At 38.5% G+C, this 12278-nt stretch overlaps 1 long non-coding RNA gene across 1 annotated transcript in view; it reads left to right on the plus strand.

Annotated features, from left to right (window-relative positions):
* Nucleotides 1–5549: 5549 nt before the first annotated feature.
* LOC129059092 (uncharacterized) overlaps nucleotides 5550–12278 on the plus strand; it is a 38209-nt gene continuing 31480 nt past the window's right edge. The window contains exon 1 of the long non-coding RNA XR_008524788.1: nucleotides 5550–5701. This is a non-coding gene — a long non-coding RNA (uncharacterized LOC129059092). The remainder of the gene's footprint in view (nucleotides 5702–12278) is intronic.

Raw genomic sequence — 12278 nt, forward strand, 5'->3', positions numbered from 1 at the left:
TTCTGTTGCTGGTGAGGAGCTGCATTCCTTTGGAGGAGGAGAGGCGCTCTGATCTTTAGAGTTTCCAGCAGCTGAAACTGGATCCCTTCCTTACATCTTATACAGAAATTAATTCAAGATGGATTAAAGACTTAAATGTTAGACCTGAAACCATAAAAACCCTAGAAGAAAACCTAGGCAATACCATTCAGGACATAGGCATGGGCAAGTACTTCATGTCTGTAACACCAAAAGCAATGGCAACAAAAGCCAAAATTGACAAATGGGATCTAATTAAACTAAAGAGCTTCTGCACAGCAAAAGAAACTACCATCAGAGTGAACAGGTGACCTACAGAATGGGAAAAAATTTTGGCAATCTACTCATCTGACAAAGGGCTAATATCCAGAATCTACAATGAACTCCAACAAATTTACAAGAAGAAAACACACAACCCCATCAACAAGTGGGCGAAGGATATGAACAGGCACTTCTCAAAAGAAGACATTTATGCAGCCAAAAGACACATGAAAAAATGCTCATCATCACTGGCCATCAGAGAAATGCAAATCAAAACCACAATGAGATACCATCTCACACCAGTTAGAATGGTGATCATTAAAAAGTCAGGAAACAGCAGGTGCTGGAGAGGATGTGGAGAAATAGGAACACTTTTACACTGTTGGTGGGACCGTAAACTAGTTCAACCATTGTGGAAGTCAGTGTGGCGATTCCTCAGGGATCTAGAACTAGAAATGCCATTTGACCCAGCAATCCCATTACTGGGTATATACCCAAAGGACTATAAATCATGCTGCTATAAAGACACATGCACACGTATGTTTATTGCGGCACTATTCACAATAGCAAAGACTTGGAACCAAGCCAAATGTCCAACAATGATAGACTGGATTAAGAAAATGTGGCACATATACACCATGGAATACTATGCAGCCATAAAAAATGATGAGTTCATGTCCTTTGTAGGGACATGGATGAAGCTGGAAGCCATCATTCTCAGCAAACTATCACAAGGACAAAAAACCAAACACCACATGTTCTCACTCATAGGTGGGAATTGAACAATGAGAACACATGGACACCGGAAGGGGAACATCACACACCAGGGCCTGTTTTGGGGTTGGGGGAGGGGGGAGGGATAGCATTAGGATATATACCTAATATTAAATGACGAGTTAACGGGTGCAGCACACCAACATGGCACATGTATACATATGTAACTAACCTGCACATTGTGCACATGTACCCTAAAACTTAAAGTATAATAAAAAAAAAAGTATAGTTTATGAGCATTGAAAAAAAAAAGACTGAGAAGGGAAGAGATTATAAAGGGGAAGCAAATATAATACAAAGCTTAAGAGCACAAGGCTTTGCAGATAATCACACATAAGAATTAAGCTAGCTATGTGTCCCTGAATAATTACTTTCCTAATCAGTTTCCTAATCAGTAATAAGGAGAAATTATACCAATGCCACTGTACTGTTCATGGATTCTATAAAAAAATTGTGAAATGTGAAAAAAAAGAAAGATAACACATTCTAGTGGAAGAAACATAAATTTTAATAATAATAATTGAAATGCAATGTAAGGCTATGGGATCATAAATGTAGAAATGAATAGAGAGAAACCACAGGTGTCAAGGTTGAGTTTATAAATATTATGGGAATGTGTACAGGGGAGAGCTGAATAGTAATTTCTCTGCTGTTTGGAACCCATATTAGATATATATGACTAAATGAAATGCCTTCTTCATCAATCTAAATTACAGATGTATAAACCGAAGAATTCTAATCTCCCAAACTGAGTGTTTCATAGAGTACTTAATATCTAATTTTAGGAGACTAAGGTACCAACTTAATTTCTTACTTTTGTAAGAATCACTTTGTAATCCTGAGGGAAAAATATTGCAGCATTAAATTTGATGGAATCAAACTCTACATTGAAACAGCATATTTATCTTTAACCCTAATATATGAGGGCCTGAAAGACTGACCCATTGACCTTTGAAACTCTGCCCTTCCTTCTTTAGAAATCCTGCCAATACATGGAATTTTCACTTTCCTCTAATTACTCTAAACACACACTCATTTTGCATAAATGTTGATGTGTCATTGGCAAAATGCACTTGTTGTGCTATTTCTATTTATTATCCTTATATCCAACCTTGTCCCAAAATAGGCATGCATAAGATGCCACATATATCCTCTAGCACTTCAGGAATTAAGAGCATATGCTCAATAAAAATGGAATTCCCATGACTTCAGACTGTTATCCAGGAAAGATGTCCATTGTAATGTGGCTATGAGTTCTTTCTCAGTGTCAGCTTTTGTTCGAAGCCTGATTAAATATATCAATATAAAACTCAGTTGTACAACTCAGAGCTTTTAAAGGCTCAGTATATTAACCCATTCCAAAATCTCTAGAGAACAATGACCCTGCAAAAAGTCAAGTCACAGAGACAGGTGAAAGAATAAGCATTTCTATTGAAGTTAAAAAAAAAAACAATGAGTTTTCATTATAGGCCCGGTACTGGGAACACAGAGATGAATATGGCATAGGCCCTGCCCACATTTGTCACAAAACCAAAGTTTGGAGGAGGTCAATTGGCCTGCTTTATGTTAATCAGTTTTTAGCATATATTTTTTAAGTACCTCCTTAATTCAAAAGTAACTAAGGCAATCCATGCTTGTAATCCCAGGGTCTCAGGAGGCTGAGGCAGGAGGATCACTTAAGACCCACCTGAACAACCTAGTGAGACCCTGTCTCTACAGAAAAAAATTTAAAAATAAATAAGATAAAAAATATTTTTTTAAAAAAAGAAGGAAAATCTTTGTCAAATAAAGACATCAACAGCATCTGACTCAAGACCAAGGGCCAGATTCCTTCCCGCAGAATCCCCAGGGAGCTTTTTCATACTATTAGATGAAACATATTTAGCCAATATGTGGGTTTCAGCCAAGGTTTCATAAAAAGACGAGTCCATTAAATGTAACATCAAATTAGTCACTTATAGGGTAATAGAATGATCATCCGCAAAACAATGACACTTTTAGGGAACAACCATCTGCTAAAAAAAAAAAGAAGAAGAAGAAGAAGAAAGAAAGAAAATTTAAAGGGTCATTTTATTTCGACTGAAAAGCTGAATTGTAAAAATTATGGTTGGCAAAGTGATATCTACTCAATCAAAATAAAACATAAAATGATCCTTACTAGGCCAACAGCAGCTGTCCAATCATAATAAACAAAATTCCTCAGCTGATGTCTTTTTCTGGACCCACGTTTTCTTCACCTTTTATTTTTTCCTCAAAAAATTAAATGGAAAGACCCAGGGATAGGGGTGAAGAAAGAATGACATTTGGGCCCGGTTCTTATGCATGTGTTGGATTATCTGAGACACACAGATAAAACTGGGTGTAAGCCTTAAAATATAGCAGAGTGTCAATTTCAAAGTAAATAACGATAATGGTATTTTCAAGATCAGGTCTTTATTCATGCTCTGTGCCAAAGCATTTAAATACCCTGTGCTACTCATAACATAATGTGGGTGGTAAAAGAAAAAAAAGCCAGCCCTACTTCGACATGTTATTCCTAAAGAGTCTATTCATGTCAGTGCTGCTAAGATACAATTAATTTATATAACCCCAATATCCCAATGCTTAAATACAAGTACATGAAGCAAAACATTCCCTTATTTTGAAAAGAGAAGAATGAATATAAACTCTGCTTCATACAATTGCCCACAGCTATTTTAGATAAATAATGCAATAATTTTAATTAACAAATTATTCTAGTAAACCTTTTTATCAGACACTTAGCTCTTTTTTAAGTCTGAGTTTGAGCCCACACATGCTTTTTTCCCATGGGACTTAACAATTGCAGTGCTGGCAGTTTTGTAGAATTTGAGATGATCCAGGCCTGGCCCTCCTTAATTCAGTCTAGATGGTGACGCTTATCATATAGCTAAATGATTAGTTTCAGGTATATTTGTTAGGCCACACATGTCATCTGTGTTGCTCTACTCTGCTTTGGAGATAATTTTTTATTTAAAATTAACCTTTGGGTCATTAAAATCTAGTTAGCTGAAAACATCAAAAACTTGCACTTTTTATCTAATGTAGTTGATATATAAGGCTCATCTATTTCTTTTGAAGAACCCTAAATAACAATGAATCAAGTTATTTATTTTCAATAGCTCTTTTCCAAGTGAAAAATAAACTCCGTTAGAATAAAATTTTCAAAACAATTCAATATCTAACCCTTCAGACAAATGGCACATTTGACGTTCGGTTTGGAACATTTTTCAAACCAAAGTATAGTTTAGTTACACCTGTAAATAACAGGAAAGAACTCTAGTCTTGGCTTAGAACTGGATTGCATTTTAAATTTTAGAGTTGCCTCAATAATTTGAGTTTATTGATTAAAAACTGAACCCTCTCAACAATGTATAAGAGACTCTTTAAGAAAAAAGCTTTTCTCAGAAAACAGATATTCTTTGTTATTTGTTTCTGAAAGAAGGCTTATGAATTTAAAAAGCACACATGACTGTGTGTGTGTGTCTATACTTGACAGTGAGAGAGAGAGAACACCCATGAGTGTCCAAAACCTATATTTAAATATCACCAATTACAGAGGCATTCCCTACACTTAACATTCATGCATAACCTTTGTGTACACATTCAGGTGGGGCCAACAGAGTATTTGTGGAAAACAAAGCAGTACTGCTGGGAACTGCTTCGCCGTGTGATAGTGTGGTCATGCTACTTGGGTGGACCACATCCAAGAGAAATCAGATAGGGACAGTATGTGAGATGGTATCATAAAGAAGTCAGAACTGTAATTTCCTTAAGGCTCCAACCTGTGGGGGTGAGAGAGGAGAAAGATAGCTCTAATTTTACAAGTTACTACCAAGAGTAAAAGGTTTTATTTCTTGTAAATGTTTGTTTTATTCTGAAATCCATCCTTCTTTCTTGTTTCTGATAAAGTGCATCTTGCCACTGACACCAACTTAAGCAGAAGCACTTAGGTAGCACAGTATATACAAAGGAGAAGTCAGTGTTCACAGCAGTGTGAGGGGTTGCCACATGTCTTGATTAGTTGCCATGTGTCTTGATTAAAACAGAAAGAATGGAAAAGCTACTAGTGAAGGCTCCAAGCAGCAGGATTATGTTCTTTCTTATATCCCACCCACTAACCTGGTGTGTGTGTGGAGGTGTAAGAGTGGCGATAGTGCATGCACTGAGCTGTCCGGTGGAAGAATGCTAAACACTCCTTCTCCATGAAATCTCAGGGGAATGCTATGGTTTGGATCCAGTTTTGATATTTGTCCTTTCCAAATCGCACATTGAAATTTGTTCTCTAGTGTTGGAGGTGGGGCCTGGTGGGAGGTGTTTGGATCATGGGGTGGATCCCTCTTCAGTGGCTTGGTGCCCTCCTGGAGGGAATGAGTGAGTTCTTGCTCTGTGAGTTCCCTTGAGAACTGATTGTTGAAAAGACTCTAGAACCTCCCTCCTCTGTTTCTACTGATTGTTGAAAAGACTCTAGAACCTCCCTCCTCTGTTTCTCTTGCTTCTCTCTTGCCATGTGATCTCCACACTCTTGTTCCCTTTCCTCTTCTGCCATGAGTAGAAGGAGACTGCAGCCTTCATCAGAAGCAGATGCTGATACCATACTTCTTGTACAGCTTGCAGGACCATGAGCCAAGTAAACCTCTTTTCTTCATAAATTACCCAGCCTCAAGTATCTCTTGTAGCAATGCAAATGGAGTAAGACAGGGAATAAATCCTAAAGGCCAAGAGTTGGGCAAATGAAATGCCGTGGTATGGTAGGCGTACTCACGGAGAAGGCAGGAGTACTCAGGTTTTAGTTTTTACCAGTTAATAGCTGTATTAACATACACAAGGGAATTTGTGGCATTTAGCCACTATTTCCTCTTCCCTACCATAGAGATGATGGTGCCTACTTCATGGGGGTCATTGTAGGAACTGAGTGGCATAGTGGCACTTAGTAGGCATTCAGTGGATGTTGCCTCCACTCTCCTGCTTACTAAAAGAAAATTATTAAGAAATCTAAAAATGGGGACAGGTGTAGGGGCTCGTGCCTATAATCCCAGAACTTTGGGAGGCCCAGGTGGGCAGATTGCTTGAGCTCAGGAGTTCGAGACCAGCCTGGACAACATAGCGAAACCCCATCTCTACAAAAACTACACAACTTAGCCAGGTGTGGTGACACACGCCTGTAGTCCCAGTCACTCAGGTGGCTGAGGCAGGATTGCTTGAGCCAGGGAGATTGAGGCTACAGTGAGTTGAGATTGCGCCACTGTGCTCCAGCCTCAGTGACAGAGTCAGATCCTGTCTCAAAAACAAATAAATAAAAGAAATAAATAAAAGAAATCTAAAAATGATCACCTCCTAGCATAATACAACTTTACTAAAGAACTTCTCAGGTACTTTTCATAGAAAATGTATCGCTTCCATAAACTATTGTTTTAACATCATAAGAATTTAGTTCATTCTCACTTTACAAAGTTTAGTGGCTTCATGTGGATATGTTTGTTCATCCCCACATTTGTTCTATAAAGACAGGAGCAATGTCCCTGCTGTCCTATTTGCAACCCAGCTCCAAGCTTGGCACATAACACAGGCTTTTGTGAAGTGTTACAGTGAATAAAATAAATGAAATGAATGTATAACCTACATCCACTCCCAACAAGGGGAAAGGCCAAAAGCAAGGCCTCTAAATTCTGTGTACCCCTATTCCCTACTCTTCTTATTTCGAAACAAAAGACTGAGACAAATGTAAGCCAACATGAAGAAAGGAAAGCTCATCTCTGCCACATTTCTGGAAAGCGCTGTTCCCGGTGCTCACCTATTGTCTCGCAGGCAGGTAACTGTGTAGCCATGAATCCTCCACTTTTCCACTTTATCTTAAAAATAAAGGTATATGCTGGGCATAGTGGCTCATGCCTGTAATCTTAGCACTATGAGAGGCCAAGGGAGACAGATTACTTGAGGTCAGGAGTTCAAGACCTGCCTGGCCAACATGGTGAAACCCCATCTCTACTTAAAAAAAAATGCAAAAATTAGCGGGGCGTGGTGGCACATGGCTGTAGTCCCAGCTCCTCAAGAGGCTGAGACATGAGAGTTGCCTGAACCCAAGAGGCAGAAGTTGCAGTGAGCTGAGATTGCACCACTGTACACCAGCATGTCTGACAGAGCAAGACTCTGTCTCCAAAAAAATAAACAAATAAATAAAGGTATAGTGGAAAGAGTACCAGAGCTAGAAATTTGAAGATCCAGATATTTGTTCCAGTTTTATCCACCACATGAACACTTGGATAAATCATGTTAACGCTGTCAGTCTTATTTTATCTCATTTGTGAAATAGGAATAATTATTTCCTGCATTAAATGCATACCTTATGAGTTCACTGTGAGAGAGGATGAGAAAAGATATGCAAAAAAACCTGAAACATTGCACAGTTCTGTACAAAGGTAGCAAAACTGTCATAATTAACATGTGCTTAGAAGTGAGGACAATGGGGGCTGCTGCTGCAAGGGCAGACATGAGCATGCCTAGTCTAGTTTATAATCCCAGTAGAGCTGTTCTAAGAAGAAAGGTCATTTTGATACAGGAGGTAGAAAGACATTATTTAGACAGACAGAGGGCAAAAGAGTCCTCAGCAGAGCTTCTTTTCTAACAAAAAGCAGCCCCCAAATCATCTCTTTTCAAGTAAAGAGCAGCCTGAAAATTTGAGCTGCAAATGTAAATAAGGAAGTTAGAAGCTTGCACGGGGGAATGCTGGCAGCTGAGCCAATAGGAAACGGCTACCTGGGGGCCAGGTGTGACCAACATGGAGGCTCCATCCTCCCTTTTTTTTGTTACCACAGGGGTGTACAATAAGAAAGAAATGGGCAACATGGCGCAGCTCAGACAGAGAACCCGCCTGCATAATAAAAGATTAGGGTAGGGGATACCACAGATCGCACCCTATGCAAATAGCACACCTGGCCTAACCAGTCTTTCGTGCCCTATGTAGAAAAGACACCATCTCCTCACCAGCTCATCTATAAAACCCCCTGCATTTCACCATGGATTTGGCAACCCATCTTTACATGACCCTTCTGTGCAGCAGAGAGCTATTCTCTTTCTTTCGCCTATTAAATGTCCACTGTCAACCTCACTCTTTGTGTGTTTGTGTCCTTGTTCTCCACAGCTGTGAGACAACAAATGTCAGGTGTCACTCCAGAAAATGAGGTCATTTCAATGTGATGAGGAAAAGCTATGTGTGTGTGTGTGTGTGTGTGTGTGCATGTGTGCATGTGCATGTTCATGCATGTGTGTGTGTGTGTGTGTGTGTGTGTACTGGGGGAATGGGAAAGGGAGGCACCATGGTTAATTGGGCACTTACTATATGCTAGAACCTACCAATGTGAACATGCTCTTTAACAGTGAGCCCCATTTATTTGCTGACTCTGTTCCCCACCTGCAACTCCTCTTCAGTAGAATCTCAGGCTCAAATCATCAGAAGAAACCAGTCAGAATTAAGAAAAAGTTCTAAGCCAGATTAGCACATTATAGCTGGATATGAAAAATAATAGTTATAATTTGCTTGACAATTCTTGATGTTACTTTAAAAACAGATTGTTTTTTAAGGTATTTTAAAATATCTGCCCCCGACTATCTTGTTTGGATTGTTGTTTTATACTTTCTATGAAGAAAAGGTGTGCTAAGGGAAATTTTAAGCCCAACACCTGTCTAAAGAGACAAGAAATTCTAACCCCTTTGTGCAAAACTAGCAGTCTCATTCTATTGATTTATTCTTCAATAGCACAACTTAGAGGCATGTTGAGCCAGTTAACATGGATTCACAAGTGCTAATTTTGTGCTTATCTTGACAATTCCTCTTTCATCAACACTGGTAGTGTGAGAATTTACACCATAGAAACTGGCAAGTTAACAAATCAGGGGGATTTTTCCTCCTAAAAGCCAGTTGTTAAATATTTACCAGCACACCAACTTTCATGATTCTCTTGTCAAGTTGCTTAATTTCTCTATGTCTGACATTTCTTCTTTCACAATCACATTTCCAAGTCTCCTTTTCCTAATTACTTTAAGATTTCTATTTTCTAAATTGGCTGATTCAAAATATTGGTCTAGAAAACAGATTGAATCATTTTTGCTTTCCATAAATCTTCTTTGGTCTTTCTTCTTACTTCTCCTCCTGTATTTGAAATTTTTCCTCAACTATAATAGCTAGCCTCCTCTTCTTACACACTATCTCCATCCAGCCTCTCCTTCCTGAGCCTTTCCCTTAAAACTGGCACAGTAAAACTAAACACCCAAAACAGAATCACATTTTAAATCCTTTTGGTTTTCATACATATAACCAGTGCTTAAAAATTATTTGGGAATTACAAGTAAATGAAAGGATGTGCTTTTATCTGCTTTATATTTTACATGCATCCACATTTTGTCATCTTTCTCATCTAGGAATTCTGAGGGAAGAGACTGTCTTGTGGATTGGCTAAAACACAGTAATAAACCTTATTAGTCATTCCCATTTAAGCCCTCCTCCTTAGCAATGGTAGACCTATTTGGGAAATTGATGTCAGTTGAAATCTCCTCATTATAAGTGTGATTGGACATTTTCACCAATTGGCAAACTTGATTCAGCTTCATAACTCCCTAGCTGTTACTTAGATTAGTTACATAGACTCCATGAGCCTCAGTTGTCTATAAAATTGGAAGAATAAAAGTAATGTCCATTTCACAGAACTATTGGGAAGGTTAGTGATAATAGTCATACAGCCGCTGGTACAGTGCTATAATCATTATTATTGTTCATCTGGAAAATGTTGTTACACGGAAGCTATGTTATTTTGCAGCCTACTGAAGAATATCATCACTTTCTTGATAAATTTTTCTTTTTCTTTATCATTAAAATGTACTTTGAAATGATCAAAAATTGATTTGATTTTATTACACAATTATACATGTGAATTTTTAAAAACATTTTTGAAAATGTGATTTTAAAAAGGCAAGACAAAGCTTATTCCCCAAATAGTGTTAAATATGCCTTCGGGCTTTTAAAAATGCAGATAGTTATAAAAATGAAATCATATTATACATACTCTTTTGTAACCCACTTTTTCCACTCATCATACCATGAACCTCCATTTCATCAACAAATGCAATTGTGCAGCAAGATGTTAACATCCACAATGTGTTCTGATTTATGGCTGTCACATCATCCATCAGAGAGAAAGTCCAAACATGCAGCTTTTAGGAAAATGTCTGGGATCCCTTCCCCAGGTGGCTGATGGAGAAAGTCATTGGCCAGACAGTGCTACCACTTCTGAAAAGCTAAGTGGAAAGTGATTAGTGTTGGATACTTGTCAGATCTTAATAAGGCAGGGGGCAAGGGGCACAGGGCAGAAGAGAGTGAGATGAACTAATAGGATATAGCCCGTTGGCTCTAACACAGAGTCGAAATTTCCTTAAGAGGCTCTTAGAGAAAAGAATCAAATGTGGGGATTTGGTTCCACCTTCCCCACCCCCTGCACTCCCATAATGGGGAGGAACACATTTCATAGCTCCGCCCTAAGTGTAATGGCCATCTCCAGCAGATTAACAGCACAAGGGCTATTTTTGTTGCCATTTGGTCTGTTCATCATCTTTTTTTTCTTCTGGGTTTCTGAAAGGATGGAGGAAATCTGCAGGTGATTACATTTTTAGGGTAGGCCTCTGGGCTGGTGCTAATTTAGGGCAGAAACTAAACACCACAAAGCTGCAAGAAATGTAGCTCAGCTCTATTCATCCAATTCTCTAAACCATTTTTCCTTACAGTTTGTTTCAAGACATAAAAGAAACAATTTGAAATGTTCAATGTGGTTGAGAAGAAGTAGGTAAAAGTTTTCCTAATTTGAAAATTAATGTTAGAATGATCAGATGTTTCAAAACTGCTGTGTTTGAGTCTGTGTGTGGGAGTTTTAATGAATTTGGTCTTTTATGCAGCAGCAAAACATGAGTTATAAGAAGGAATTTATTTTTTAATCAGCACATCAAAAGATAGAAAGCTATTATTACTCAGAAAAGGAAAGGAAATGGGGCAACTGGCTTATTTTGTAGTTGTTTTTCACATCCTTTTGGATGCAAGCACAAAATTGCCAATGGTGTCTCTTAGCAAAATTGAGTTGAGGCACTTAGTTGGAAAAACCAGCCATAATATTACCCTTTCTTAAATTCCCCCAAATCACTCATTGGCACCATCTTGGACAACTGCCTTGACTTCCAACCCATGTCTTTGCTCGCTCGTTCCCTTTTGCTATTTGGCTCGAGAGCACTCACGAAAGCAAGCAGAGAAAATACTTGTTACTCTGAGCATGATTCACTTCCATTGCAGAGTCCTGTTTTTGAATTGCTGGTCCTCCTTCTGTGTGGTCATCCCTCCCTGCTTTGCAGCAGAATAACTGCTTTAGGACCAAAGGGGTTTCTATTCTTTCTCAAGAGTTACGATTTCCTCCCATCAAGAGTGGTTAATGAAAAAACCTCGGATTGGTTGTATTTGTTGTGCTTCAACATTAAGCTGCTATTTAAAGGGTTTAAAATTAGGTTGGTTTCTGTTGCAACCTTTCCTGTAGCCAGTTAATCACAGGATTCTTTGCCACACTGAGGCCAGAATGGGGATGGCACATGCAACAAGTAAGGAAACCACTGATTACAGGCCAGGGAGCTAATGTGCTTACACAACATGAATTGTTTAAAACACTTTGAACATTGTTTTATTTGTTGTTAACCATCCTTTACTCAAGAATTGTTTCTCTAGGACACAGCACTGGGCCTCGCATATTTCTTAATGAGTAAATGGATTCCTAGTTTTCCCTGGAAAGGCTGACCAAAGTAATAACAGGCTTTTGCTTGGACAAATCAAAACTGAAGTTTGGGTTGGGGAAGCTCTATACTCATTGCTGTACTTAAAATGTAGGGCTTTCTGTTGTTCTTCCTGGCTGGGCTACTGTGACCCACTGATGATATTACAGTTCAGAAGAAACTCAATAAGCATTTTAAAAATTAACAAAACCTGTAAAAATGATATTTTACCGAAAAATTTGCCAATTGCGTTTGCATAAAGTACAGTCAGATTTAAATTCCAACTATAAATATGCAACTTGACTTTTATTAACTCCAAATGTAGAGAGAATAGAAAAAATTGATTTTTACCTCAACTTCAGGTCTGCTAATCTCTACCCCTTACACATACTCCACCACCATCACCATCA

The sequence above is a fragment of the Pongo abelii genome, chromosome 3, assembly GCF_028885655.2.
Source record: "Pongo abelii isolate AG06213 chromosome 3, NHGRI_mPonAbe1-v2.0_pri, whole genome shotgun sequence".
NCBI classification, from domain to species: Eukaryota; Metazoa; Chordata; class Mammalia; order Primates; family Hominidae; genus Pongo; species Pongo abelii.